General features: G+C 42.7%; 1 protein-coding gene across 6 annotated transcripts in view; it reads left to right on the top strand.

The window, feature by feature from the left end:
• The window catches only part of ATXN1 (ataxin 1), a 396205-nt gene that overhangs the window by 240187 nt on the left and 141134 nt on the right, over window positions 1-14884 (top strand). For all 6 annotated transcript variants that reach the window (XM_082664147.1, XM_082664148.1, XM_082664146.1 and 3 more), the window contains one exon: window positions 5130-5258. The gene's annotated coding sequence lies outside the window, so the exon portion shown is untranslated. The remainder of the gene's footprint in view (window positions 1-5129; window positions 5259-14884) is intronic.

Below are 14884 nucleotides of genomic sequence, written 5' to 3'. Positions count from 1 at the left end.
TTTAAGGTCAATTGATTTGGGATGTTAATTTTATCTGCAAAATCTTTCACAGCAGCAGCAGCACCCAGATTGTGTTTGATTGAATAACTAGGAGAGGGTGTGTGGGCACCAGGGGACAGGGAATCTTGGGAGCCACTTTAGAATTTTGTCTATCACAATGTAACTAAAAGATACAGGAATGAATGTAACTTTTGGCATGGCTGCATCCAAGGGACCTCACTGTCATCAGGACTCAGACGTTCTGTCTTTCAGTCTCATCCCCTGCTGCAGAACTTCACCCTCATGTGGGCTTTCCTCACAAGGTGGTAAACTTAGCTCTGAGGAGACCATGCTTCCATGGAGAGGGCATCTCATTCCTCTTAGTTCCAGCCAGTCTGAGAGAGACCTTTGATGGGTGTGGCTTTGGTTACATGCCCATCCCTACATCCTGTCATCATGGCAAGAGGGATATGTATTCTGATTCTCCAAGCCTAGATCATATGCCCATCTTTATTTATTTTTAAAATTTTATTGAAGTATAATTGATTCATTATGCTGTGTTGATTTCTGCTGTACGGCAAAGTTACTCAGTTATACATACATGCTCTTTTTATATTCTTTTCCATTACGGTTTATCACACGATATTGAATATAGTTCCCTGTGCTGTACAGTAGGATCTTGTTGTTTATCCATCCTATATATAATAGTTTGCATATGCCCGTCTTTGGGCCCAAGGCATGAGGTCAACCCAGCCCAAATAACAAAGAAAATGGGGGGAGAGGTCATTCCAGAAAGATGCTGTCCAGGCAAAAATGCTAGTTCACTAAATAAAAAGAAAATTTAAGGAACTACCTTATCAAGTATTCTAGGAGAGTCAGTTAGGAAAAGGCCACTACATTTAGAAGACAGGGAGCCATTCCTGGCCTTTAAAAGAGAAGGAAGTTTACTTAAAAAAAAGTGTTGAAATCAAACTCTAAGGGTTTTAAGAGGTACCCGATGAAATACAGTGTTGAATTTATACTACACTTTAACATGTTTTATGGTGAACAGGGGAGCGGTGACAGCCATTTGGGAATGTATTAGGGTCTGGGGAAGATCTTTCAGGGATAGCAATGATTACGTTTTAGGCTGCAAAGAAGTTTCTGGTAGAGGGGGTGAAAAGATTGTAGGAGAGACAGAGGGCAGAATTGACCCCAACAGGACTTGGAGCCAGTAGGAGACAGACTAAGAGCCCCAAAGAGTTTTCACAGATTATAAAGTGATGTGGGCTTTTTGGGTTGTTTGGTCATTTGTCACTTCTTTGGAAGGAATGATACCTGTTTATTCTAATGTACCCATCTTAAAGTGATTAAATATACTCTGTCTGGCCATGTAATTGACAGAAAGACTTTACACTTAGAGCAGTGGTTCCCAAAGTGTGGTTCCTGGACCAGAAGCCTCAGCATCACCTGGGAACCTGTTAAAAGTGCAAGTTCTTTGGCCTCGCCTCAGACCTCCTAGATCAGAAATTCTGCGGGTGGGACCCAGCAACATGGTTTCACAAGACCTCCAGGTGTTTTTGATGACGGTTCAGGTTTGAGAGCCACTGCCTCAGAGCATCCGCATCTCTCCTCCATGGACCACGAGGGTTTCCTTAATGGTGGCTTTTGAAAAGCTAGGAGGATCGAGGATAAAGTCTCCTGGTGGTGGGGGGGAGGGGTTGTAAATCTTGAAAGGAGATGGCAACTGCTCAAAAGCCATTAGTGACCAAAAATATAATGGATTGGAAGAACAGGAGAGAGAAGGGTAAGTTATAACTTAATTGTTCTTGAGTTCATGCAGGACTTTCACTCGGATGATAGGCATGTAGGACCTCCAAGTCCCTGGAGGGCAGAAAAGTGAGAAGGGCTTAAATTATAGCCGTAGAGTAGTGCTTCCTTTGGCATAAAGGTTAAGTCGTAGAACTGGTTTGCGATATGGATCATTTAATTTAAGTGCAGGCTCTTCTACTCAGCACTACCAGGAGGCTGCAAAAGAAGGGCATGGCAAGGTTTCTTTCATCGAGGAGCTTGTAAACTTTTGGAGCCTTTCAAGGCCTACATTGTCTTTTTATACTTCACTGGATTTATTTAACAGTGCTGAATTGAAAAGAACCTCGGGTCAGAATGCTCGCTAAAGGCTGTAAGTGCTGTGGGCAGTCAGGGGAAGGAGAAATCGGCGTTGTGTCACTTTCATCTCTGGACGGAGGATGCAGCTGTCAGCCTGGCATAATTTCCCAGGTCTCATGGCAGGGTTTTGGACCACTCGGCTTCAGAAAGTTTTTCTTCTTGCTCTTTCTTCCTGAGTTTGCTAAAGCTTGTCAGGACTCCTAAGTCAAAGTGGGGGTTTGGATTTCACGACTTTGAACTTGGAGGATTCTTAATATTTTGGTAGTTATATGAGGAACCAGATACGTAGGAGATACTGCATTTCATCCGGTGTCTTAAATGTAAACAGGCTCAAATAGACGTTTGGCATATTCATTGCAAACAGACTTTCAAACTTACTCCATTCACAGGAGAACATGAATGAGCCTGTCTGAGGATGCCTTCGTTTTGTAGGATGAAGAAAGCAAATTCCTGATTTTCCTTAGTGGAAACATTAAGTTGCACCAGCTCTGGGATGGTAGGGAACAAGAAGACAGTTCAGATGAACACAACATTTCCGTCGCTTTTTATTTCTGTGCACCATGCTGCATACCTGGGTAAATAGATACCAAACCAAGAACCAAAAGCGAAGGTGCACAGGACACTCTAGAAAGTGAGGAAAAATACCATTTCGGTCCAGGAGAGAAATAATAAAAACATCCTAATAGTCAAGAGGAAGCCAGCGAATTTGGAACCTAATAGAAGGTACTAAGAGGTGGTTTTTTGTTTGTTTTTTGTTTTTAGAAGTTTACGTGTAATATGATCTGTCTTTAGCCCTTTTAGGGGAGGTTTTAAGAGGAAGCTTCGTTTTATTTCATTGTGATGATGGGGTTATTTTTGATGAATTAGGAAGCTAGAGTCTTCCCTTTCTGTCACATCAAGTGTCATGCCTGCACTGAATAATGTTCCTCTAGCAGAAATTACTAGTTTGTTGCTCTGATGGCCCAGTAGTTGGAAAGAAGAATCATTTCTTATTTCAAGGTATGGAGAACAGTTCTGTCGTTCATTTCTTGATCAAGAGGACCCAATTGAAAAACGAAAAGTCAGGGGAAAAAGATGAAATAACAGAAATTAATTGTACAGGTCTAGTCAGCGCACTTATATAATGCAGAGGCTGTTTCCTCTGCCCGGAAACGTGATGACTGGTTAGTTCTCGCTCATCGTTTACTTCCCTGTTGAAGTGTTACTTTGGAAGAAAGACCTTTCTTCTAAGTGACGTTACCCCATTATGGGGTGATTGCAGATCACAGTGTTTATTTGTCCTTCTTAATGCCTATCTGCTTTTCGAATTTTATGCAAATATTAAAAATAGTATACTCTGATTCTTCAATATCTGTTCCTCTTGCAGCAATGAGCTTCTTAAAGGCATAGTCCTCTGTCTGTTTTGTTCACCATTATGAACATAGAACCTGGTGGATATAGTGAGCACCAAGTAAAAATGTGTCCAGTGAATGAATGAATAAGAAAGCAGTTTGTACACTTGAAACTAATATGTTTTATGTCAGTTATACCTCGATTAAAAAACACTTTATAAACTGAATTCACTATAAAAGTCATGGTTAATTGTATTAATAGCAGACACCTTTCTCCCTTTCGTCCTAATTTTTTCTCTGCATTTTAAAAAATTCTTTATTTTGAGGTCTACTTGTCAGTTTTTTGCCAGTTCCAAATCTAAGATTTGATATTATTCGTTCTTGCCTGTTTTTGAGATAAGAGATCACATTTTTCCATCGAAAATATTCCTATACCCACAGTGCTAATTCTGGGATTCCCATTTTTGTTCAATGTACGCTTATGACTTTGAAAGAAAAACATGACTGGTACTTGTGGATGATTTATTTGGGAAGCAAACAAGATTCCAGAGTAGCATTTAAATTCTGTTTCTTGTCATCCCCAAAGCCACTCCGGTAAGCTTCCATACCTCAGGCATGCTCCTCAAAAGTACACAAGTCCAAACACCTTGATAATATTGGCCCAGGAAAAGTTTTTCCTGGCCCTGTCTTACAGGAGGGGGAAAAAAAATCAAGAAATCCAGGTGTGGAAATTATTAATGAGATATTGAGAGTAAACTTAATCAGGATGTGAATAGGTCTTTGCTTTAAAAGCAACACACACACAAAAATCACCCAGTCCTTTTCCATCAGGACCTCAATGTGCCACTTCGGTGGGTGGAAATGGCAAATGGCCAAGTGGAAAATTTCACAGCCCTGCAAATGTCCAGTGCACTCAACACTGCAGAACAGCAGTCCGAGGGAGGGGTGTGGACCAAATCATCATGTTCCTGCACATGCCTCTCTCACCAGTTTTCATCTCCTTTTCCTGTTCACTTCCTGATCCAGGCCTTTACTTTTCTTCTCCCTGAGATTCTAGATGCCTCTGTTTCCAGTCCTCTGCTTCCCTTGACCCCTCGGTGAAAGAAGAAACATTTGGACGTTTGGGTGCCCCGGGGATGGTTGATATGGGTGCCTTGCCAAAGCTGGCTTTTATATTCTGGCTCCAAGCTCAGTAACAGGCTTCTGACTGCTAATAATCCTTTGTGTTTACGTGGCGCCTTTCTTCTCGGGAACTGTGAGTGCTTCGCCAGAGTGAGCTTACTGGTCTTCCCAGCCACCCAGTGAGGTATGAAAATGGCAGAAGGTGATCGCTCTAGCTCCCTCCTCCTTGCAAGAGAGCAAACTCAAGTAGCTTATTTTGAGGCTGTGTTGCAAGTGTGCGTCTCAGCTGGGTTGCCATCTGAAGTCTCCCAGAATTGGCTTCAACTTGGGGTGGGGATGGGGGTGGGGGACAGGCTTGGCCGCACCGTGCTGTCTCCTGGGACAAGAGCAAAAATACTGCATTTCCTTTTTCAGCAAAGCATACTGGAGAATGGTCTTTGGTGAATTATCCATCAGTCTAATTGATCGTGAACTTCGTTTGTTGAGACAACGGGGGATTTGACGATGTATTCACCTTTCTCTTTTTCTTTTGTTCTGTTCCTATGCTAGGTACTTCTCCCTTCCCTGTGAAAGGAAGAAAGGACACGCCTGGGCCCAGGAGCGCTCCAGCTTCTTCTGGGAAGTCTCCATGGTGAAGGACAGGCTGGGGCTACCTGTGAACTGTGCACAGTGAATGTTGTAAGTTAACAAGATTCGCTTCTGCAGCGACTTGCCTTGTAACGATTTGTGAATCATGGGATGCAGGAGCCAGGGTGCTGAAGTGGTATTAGCATTAGCTCTAGGTGATCCTCCAGTTAATTTCGTTTTTTTTTAAGGGGAGAGGTTCTGTTTTTGTTTACCATGAACTTGACTTTCTCTCAGCTTCTGTGGGGCACTGCTCATTATCTTCTTATGGATCAAGTGTGGAGACAGTGACTTTTTCAGTGTAGGAACGCCCTTTTCTCCTGGTGCGGTCACGCCCTTTCTCCTGGTGCGGTTAATAGTATCAGGTTCAGAGCAGCCTCTTTAAACTGGGCTCTGGCAGTTCTTTTAGGTTGTGGGTAGGAGGTAAACTCTTCCAGGCTAAGGTTTCCCAACCAGGATTTGCACCCTGCAATTATTTTATTTATGTGACGTTTTTGATTGGAATGAAATGTTTTTCTGGCTTTCAAAAATCTGAGGTATGCGAGTACAGTCAGCTGTTCGGTGCTTCTCTTGCTTAAAGTTGGCTGATTTATTGCTTTTTATCAGGCTACTGGGTTGGGATTTTGAGATTAGTAGTTTTTGTGTGTCAGCTGCTGGTCACCTTTCATGAGGAGGTTTAGGATCCAGTAATTGAAGGGAAGGCACGCTATAGGCTTCGAGAAGCTCATCCAGCACAAAACTTACGGGTCTGCCCGGCTCTGCTGCTTTCTGGAGGCTTTACCTCATTGCTAGACTGTGTCAGAAAAGAAAAAAGTTTAGAAGAGTTTTGACCAGGAAAGAGTAAAACTACAGGAAACCCAGGCTGGCCTATGAACATATTACCTTGAAATTTTAGAAAATGAAGAGCCAACTTCGACTTGTTTTTTTTTGTGTGTGTGTGTGTAAATATATATTTTAAATATATAATATATATATAGACACAATATATATTGTGTGTATGTATTATATATGCAAATATGTATTTATATATAATATACATATATGTATGTATATGTGTGTGTATATATATATAAATAACTTTATATTAAGTTTTCAGCTTCTTAATAATTTGGTCAAGAAACTTTTCCAGGCATATACCACCATATGTTTCAGTTATGTGAGCTATTTTGAATGAGCAAAATGCAATAATATGAGGGCATATATCAGGGGAAAAGCATCGAAAAGAAAGATTTCCACTGAGCTTTTATTTCTTGGTTTTCTAAAAATTTGTATTAAATACGCATATTTCTCCATACTTCCTGAGGGTTAAATAGTCATATTAAAATAAGCTTATTGAACTCAGAATCTCCCAGTGCCTCAGAGTAAATGGATGTGGAAGATGCTGGTTTTTTCATGTGCTTTCATTTTGTACATATGCTCACATTGGCTGTGGTAGAAAGTATACAGCTCCTGGAATTACTGACCTAAATTCTATTCCTGGTCCTATGGTCAAGTAAGTCTGCAACCTTGGGCAAGTCACTGACCCCCATGAAGTGTTGGTTTATGAGTCTGTATATTGCTCTATGCTGCTTGTTTACTGATGTCGCCATCTTGGTGTGGGCTCCCCAGAAGGAGCAGAGCCTCTTGCAACACACTTTAATCTTACTAAAAAACATCTCATATTCTAAAGGTTGCTACCACTCTTGAGGAATAATTTGTGGGTCCTGTTGGATCTGGGTGCTACAGTAGCAGTGTGCTTTTCTTGAAAGTATTTTCCCAGTCAGGCAGCTGGTAGAGTGCACTTCTGGTAATGTTTTTTAAAGCATTTTTATCCTAGGAAACAAGTGTCTTATGGAAAAGTGCTTTAGGTTTCAGGTTACATTTAAAAGAACACTGCAGTTACTATAATCAAGATAGCTTTTGTTTCGAATTTGGTGTGTTTTTTTTTCTCTTTAAACCATAGCTTTGAACTGCTTATGTGATAACCGTCAGATCTCAAACATGAAGTGAGGTTTTAAAGACGTTCCAAGGTGTAAACCTTAAGATGCCACATGGCCAACTTGGAGTCATTTAAAAATCTTTCTTTAAATGGAGTGGGTTGAGAGAGAGGAAGAAAATGCTAGATTCTTTTGAACTCCTAGAAACTTTTTCTTCCAAATTGCGTTCACTTGGGGAGGTGGGGGAGGTTCCAGTTTTCTCAGTAACTTTTGAAATTAGTAACCTTTTGTAATCTTGGTGCATTTTTACAACACTGAATTCACAGTCTCCTCTTACTTTGGTGTCCTGGGTACCCCAAAGCTGTGCCATTTTAATCGGGAAGGCAGGAGATTTTCAAAGGATGTGTGCTTACACGTAGATGGGGTATGATAGTGGGTACAAGAACATTTGAGTAATAGTCGTGGCAGCCGTTGGAATTAGTGGTGTCCATCCTCAGCAGCCCTTGCACACTGTGCCCTAGACTCACTACCCGTGTAGTTCTCCTCTGTTTGCCCCATTAACCACCTTTCAAATCTGCCACCATCTTTCTAGCAGATGGACTTTGGTCCTGAAAGTGTCTCAGATTGGCTGTGAGGTGCGGTATCTTATGCAGAGAGGAGTGGCAAGAAGACTGACCTAGGAGTCGGGAGACCTGGGTTTTACCCATGATGCTGCAGTTGCCTGTATAACCTGGGGCCCCCTAAAGCCCTGGGGACCCATTTTATCCTGAGTAACATGAGAAAGTTGAGTTTAGTGAGCTCTGGTCATTCTGGGTGTCTAACATTGCTTCAAGTATCAGCCTAGATGAGGCCGACTGGACCTTCGTTTTCTCGTTTGTCTTCTAAGCGTCAGTGATTTGGTACAACTTCAGTTTACAAGTGCTTTTGAAACATTGAGCACAGTCTTGTGGTTAAAAAAACAAAAAAAGAATTATTATGTCTGTCACCATCCCGTTACCCTTTACAGAGGACCCTCCCAGGGACCATGTGACAATGGAAAGGTGTTTGAGTGCTTTCTGAGAATAGAGTTTTAGTCACTTAAATTTAGGATCCATACTCGTTGGTCTTCTTGAAAATTAAAAATGAACCACTTTGGAAATTTAACTTCTTAAAAACAGTCCACCTCTGTACTCAAATATTAAGTATATAGGTAAGGAGTCAGCGATCTGTAATTCTTTCCTAAGCGTCTCTTAAGCTTCCTTAAGTAGGTCTTCTCCATGTTGCCTCTTTAAAGCAGCCTTCCCTGGCCTCTATGAAATAACACCCACCCCACCCCTCTCATCCTCTAGCCTACTTTATTTTTCTTTGAAGCACCTTGCATATTATACGTGCATTTGTTAATCAGCCGTCTCCTCAGTTAGACTGTAAGCTCCATGAAAGCAGGGATAATCATCATCATTATTCCTGGTGAATCCACGACACCTAAAATACTGTTTGTCCTGTAGTGGGCATGCAGTAAATATTTGCTGAGCAACTAAGCGCAGAATAAACACATGCCCGGGCTTCTCACGTGTGGGCCTAAGCCATTCAGAAAAGGACCATAAACATGGTTCTGATGAGAGCTGCTTCAATCTCATAGGAGTTTGGTCAGGTAGAGGCAGGGATGGAGAGACCAGTTCATTGTATTTTCCTTAGAAGTAGATGTTAAATGTTTATTATGTGTATAAGTCAATGTGGGAAAGGAAGCCGTTTTTTTTTAAAAGAAGCGTTTTATAGAACTATCAGTAGAGTTTGGGGATTTTCTGATGCTTGAATTCTACACTGTGTGTGTTTCCTCTCCTTTTCCATTTGAGTGTTTTGCTGTATGGGTTGTTTGTGAACGGCCTGCCCTGGCATTCTGTGAAGGGTTGGAGTGTTGCCTTATAATCCTATCACTTGATCACTGTTCATGTTGACATCTATTTTCAGAGTGGCAGATGGACTTGGAGTGCCAAGGCTACCTAGAAACTCACCGTTTACTGAATGGCATCATTTTCATTTTCTTTTCTTTTGGTTGATGCACTCTTCGGAATTAAAAAAAAAAAAACAGTGCACCGGTACAAACCGAGTCCACTGAGCGTCCCTCCGGTGTGCAAGGAGAAGTTGACAAACACTTTTTTAGGGAGGCATCATCCTATGTGGCTTTTGAGATCACAGGGGTCAAGGTTTCTTGAATTTTCTGTGTTTATTGACCCCTTTTCAGAGTAACTGCTCTGAGAGCAGGAGTTACATTATTCCTATGAAGAAATGGAAAGACTCAAAGAAACACCTCTGTGCCTATTTAGACAGCATTATGCTGTCTTTATAAGCTTTGAAAAATGGGAGTTGAATTTCTAGTCTCCAGAGTGAGGGAATTACACATACACACTCTAATCAGAGCAATTGGGGAATTTCCCTGTGTGTCAATTTGTACCTTTTAGATTTGCCATCTGTGATACCAGATTTTTTTAATGATCTCTAGTGCTCTCATAGAAAAAAAAAAAAACTTAAGTAGATAAGGGGATCAGAAGGAAAGGGGAGATTTTACTATTCGATAAATGAGGGGGGAAGTCTCATTTTTTTTAATCCTGGCTTGTAATGGCCCTGTCAGTGGACCTGCGTGTTATAAAGGCAAAGAGGCTCTCATATTTCATGCAGGTACTCTGGGTGTTCTTTGTGTAACCTCGAGTCTTCTGGAATTTTCTCTTTCACCCATGTCTTTCCCTTTCCCAGACTTCCTCCAGTTGCTTCTTACCGACGGCGTCACTCATTCCTGGCCATTGCTGCCTTGCAGTTGGGTGGGGGGCCTTGCATGAGCTGCCACTTCTGAGAGTTGACGTCAGCCCTACTTGCTGAGTCTCGGCAGAGGGTGGCCCATCGCAGGCACCTCCGTCCGCTCGTGTCGTCTTCCCCTCGTGCTCAGCCTGCTCCCCTCAGCATCTCAGAAGGGAAAAGGGATATACTTGGAACCCTCAGAAGGTGTGGAAGGACAAATGTTCTTGTACCTTCTACAATATCCGTGTCCTGTGGGGGAAGAGAAGGTGTCCACAGCCTGGTCAGACTGCTTTCTAACTGAGTAGTTGCCGTTACGTAAAAAGGTTTTATGTTCTATTTAAGTTTCGAACTCAATGAATCCTGTGTGTGAAAAGGTGGTTGTGTGCCAAGGTGTGCTCAGGTCTGTTAGGGATGCAGGGATGGGTAGTCTGCATTCACTGCTCGCTGGGATTTTCCTCTCTCCAATCACTTTGGGAGGGGCAGAGTCGGGTGCTGCGAAAGGGGTGATGAGTAAGATTATTCAGATTTGGGCTTTCAGGGAAGGGAGGCTTCACAGAGTGCTGAGTGTCTGAATTAGGTCTTGAAACAGAGGCTGGATTTCAACGCCGTGTGTGTGTGTGTGTGTGTGTGTGTGTGTGTGTGTGTGTGTGTGTGTCTGTGTGTGTGTGTTGAGAAGGCGAGGGAGGGAGGGAGACATGATAAACCTAGTCTTTCCTTTTTTTTTTTTTTTTTTTTTGTGGTACGCGGGCCTCTCACTGCTGTGGCCTCTCCCATTGCGGAGCACAGGCTCCAGACGCGCAGGCTCAGCGGCCATGGCTCACGGGCCCAGCTGCTCCGCGGCATGTGGGATCCTCCTGGACCGGGGCACGAACCCGTGTCCCCTGCATCGGCAGGCGGACCCTCAACCACTGTGCCACCAGGGAAGCCCCCAACCTAGTCTTTTCTTTAACTGCTTCTTCATCTGGGTAGATGAGACCTCAGAGCCAGAAATGTCTTTCCATCAGGAATGATGAGCCGTGACCACTGACAAAGACAGAGTGGGGACTTGGAGGACATGGGAACCATTCTTCTTTAGGGTCATTTTATATAAATATTTATAGGCAAAAGCTGAAGCGAGAACTTGAGCCACTTAAAGAAATGGTGCCTTCCCAACCCGTGTAAAACGTAGTGTTTTCAGCTGAACTTCGGACAGAAACCACACCCGAAACTAAAAATGTATTTCTCAAGTGGTGTTTCTTTGAAGCACTTGCTGTGGAAGAAGCGGTACACACAGAAAGAAGAAAGGGCGAGGATGACTGGGTGGGAGTGCTGCCCTGGGAGGGGAATCTTAAGCCACGGAAAGTTCTTCCAGACAGAGATCAGAGATCGATCAGCTCTACCATCTTTGTTATAAATATAAATGAGTATGACTGTATAGAAATGACTGTAAGTCTTTTCTCTCCAAGTATATCATCTCATAGTATTTAAATTATTTTCATTGTTCCTCTAAAAGATTGTTGTTTCTCCTTTGCTTTCTTAGAGAAAAAGTAAGGCACAGATAGGAACTAAATGACATTTTGTCATAAAGCCAAAACAAAATCTGATAGTTATCAGCAAATAAATTGTTCTTTGGGACTAATGTATAAAGAGAAACAGATAATTTCATTCTTTTAATTTCCCACGTTTTCACTTTTGTAAAATAATCATTTTTTTAAGACCAGAAAATCATTTAACCCCTCCTTTCCTCAACATATATTCACATTAAATTTCCAGTGCTTACTATGTAATAAATTCCAAGAGGGGGGACTCTTAGATTGAAAGAATTAACCCATCTTCTCTATGTCCTGAGGATTATGTTAACCTTTTGCAGACACCTGAATAAGAATGTTACATGATTCAAAAAAGTCATTTTCTACAAGCATAAAATGCTTTTTAGGTGAGATGGGTTTCAAACAGCTAAGTTTACTATGTTGGGGGATTTTAGTGTTTCAACATCAGTTTCCTTTTTTTAAAAAAAATAAATTTATTTATTTTTGGCTGTGTTGGGTCTTCGTTGCTGTGCACGGGCTTTCTCTAGTTGCGGCGAGAGGGGGTACCCTTCGTAGTGGTGTGCGGGCTTCTCACTGCGGTGGCTTCTCTTGTTGCGGAGCATGGGCTCTAGGTGCGCAGGCTTCAGTAGTTGTGGCATGTGGGCTCTGTAGTTGTGTCTCACGGGCTCTAGAGCACAGGCTCGGTAGTTGTGGCACATGGGCTTAGTTGCATCACAGCATGTGGGATCTTCCCGGACCAGGGCTCGAACCCGTGTCCCCTGCGTTGGCAGGCAGATTCTTAACCACTGTGCCACCAGGGAAGTCCAATGTCAGTTTTCTATTTGTGCTTCTGTTCTGAAACAACTTCCTTAAGTAGAATCCCCCAAAGTGGAAACGTTAATGGGATACAAACGGCAACCTCCTTCAGAATCTTTTTGTTTCCAAAACTCAAGTTCCTGTCATGCTCTTTGGACTCTTCACCAGCTGCTTCCACCTGTAAATCTTACTTCTTTCCCAGTACCTTTATCACACACGTCCTGTGACCATCTCCCTTCCGGCCACGACTGTCTAGCGCTAGGACTTGTCCACGGTGCCAACAGGATTTGCTGCTTGGGACCCCTGCACGGGTACTGGGCTGTGCTACATCTTTCATTCTGTACATCAGCCATCCTTACAGACATTGGGACATCAATGTTCTGCATATCTGGAAATGAAAATGCTCTTGCTAAAATTGTTTTCTGAAAATTTCCATTAGGTTGCTCTTCATTTCATTTTTCTTTTTTTTTTTTCCTGCAGTCTTTGCAGCTTGCATAGAACTGAAAAATTGTAATTTCTCCAGGGCTAAAATCCAAGACTTTGATAGGCAGTCTTAATGTCTGGGTCTCCTACAAGTTGCTATCCACTGTAAGCATTGTACACCTTACCCTGCAGAACAAAGAGAACTGGACACAAAGATTGTTCCCTTCTCCTACCATGGCAAGCCCTAGTTTCTCAGTGTCTTTTGTCTTTTCTTCCTTGTTCTCCAAGAAGAGGGAGTATGAGGTTAGGATGCAGTTGTTCAGAACAGGGACAGCTATTGCCTGTGCAAACAGATTTTTTTCCCTTCCCTTTCTTTGGCAACCTCAGTTGTTCTACCTGTTTCTGGCTCTCCTGCTTCTGCTATGAACAACCTCCCTCCCTCCACTTTCAGGAGACTAATAAATATATAAATGTCAGTTGGTTCCTGCATATCTACAAGCTCACATAATTCAGAATAGTCATTCAGCCTGTATCTTCAGTGAGTTTCTTACCCCTTCTCTGTCACCACCACATCAAGTACAAGTGCAGATTAAAGGATAGTATGTCAAGGTGAGAGCTGTCCGCTGGGTAATGTTAGTCTGTCATTCCTTTAGTGGAGCAGATTAGCTGCCAATCGGTATCTTGTTGCTGTCATCAGAATTTACAGTCCAGGTTGCCCACTCTGCTGGCGATCTATTTCTGAGCCCCAGCAATGACGCCCGTTGTCCTAGCAACCTGCTGGCTGGCACTTCCCTAAAGGCAAGAAGAGGACTGGCAGTGGAAGACGGAGGCCTCCAGAGGGTCAGAAGGGAGGTGGCGGTCACCTTGCTCAAGGAGGATTTTCCATTTCCTTCATCTGGGCAGGCCTCCAGGAAGAGCATGTCAGTATCATGGGAGTGTCACTTACTAAGGATCGTGGACCACATGGTCTTTCTGGTGTGGATAGCATCCCATGGAGAATAACAGACTGATTAATGGGTAGTCCAGGCAGAATGTGGGGACTGCCGGGCCAGGATGTTAGGTGATCTCAGAACATTAGATGGTATCAGTTTTTCTTGTGAATTGGGTTAATGTTCCCGTTGCTTATCAGCACTGGTGTTCAGAGTTGGGGACATGGGTAGATATTTGGGAGGAATCAGAGGTTAAGGGAGGAGGATAAAGGGGAACACCCCAGTCAATCTTGGCTCCTTTTCCTGTTGACAGGTGTGGCCTGAAAGCAGTTGAGTGTAACTGGAGTTCTCTGACTGGGCTCTAGTGATTATCGGTGTTCGCAGCACTGCAAAGGAACACCCCTTGTCCTCTTTAATTACTCTCCTCCGCCGTTGATGTCAAATTGAATTGGCATTAAATGACTTTTTCCCCCTCTTCTGATTTGGATCCAAAAGAACATAGAAGCCTTCTATCTTAAAGCCCCTAACTTAGTTGGCGTTGCCTAGATTAAGTCTAAAATTGGGCAGTCAACTGACCGTGGATATCTTGGGGACTTAACTCCATAGCCATTTCATCAGAGAAGCCCCTAGCCAGTGCCTTTGACTGACATTTTTTCATAGGGAGTACCTCTGTCTCTCTTGGCATGGAGATGTCAGGACATTTTTCACAAAAAAAGTGTGCTGGGGAGCCAGGGAATCTGGTGAAAGGGACGTCCCCAGAACACTTGAAGCCCACCAGTGACATAAAATATCATTAGTACCTTTCATTACTAAAAGAATTTTTGTATTTGCAGAGACCTTTTAGTATTTGCTCCACAGAATGACCAGACTTAGCTGAGATAACAGCATGTACCTGTGTCTTCAGGACGGGGAAGCCAGTTAGGGTGTAACCGAGCATTTCTAGTACATTCTGTATACTCAAGCAGTGGTGTGCACTCCTATCTAGTACATTTTATATACTCAGCATATATTAATGCCCCTTTCATACCTAGAATAAGGATAGATAATGAATATCTGGAACTGGAACTAAGAGAAATAATACTTGGACAAAAAAGAAACTCCAAGGGAGTTGTTTGTACTTTCAGAGCATCCTGTGTTTCCAAGATGTTTCTTAAATAAATCAGTTTTGTTTGACAAGCATGTGGTGTGCCCAACAGGTCATTACGTTAAGTCGTTGAAACGGTTTAAACTGTGGAAGACATTGTGTGTTTCTAGAACGATAAATATCTCAGGTACATTTTGTTTTCATTTTTGTTTTTCTTGCGGTACGCGGGCCT

Source organism: Grampus griseus (assembly GCF_964374135.1).
Source record: "Grampus griseus genome assembly, chromosome: 10".
In the NCBI taxonomy this organism is placed as follows: Eukaryota; Metazoa; Chordata; class Mammalia; order Artiodactyla; family Delphinidae; genus Grampus; species Grampus griseus.
This window is presented reverse-complemented; position numbering and strand designations above follow the sequence as displayed.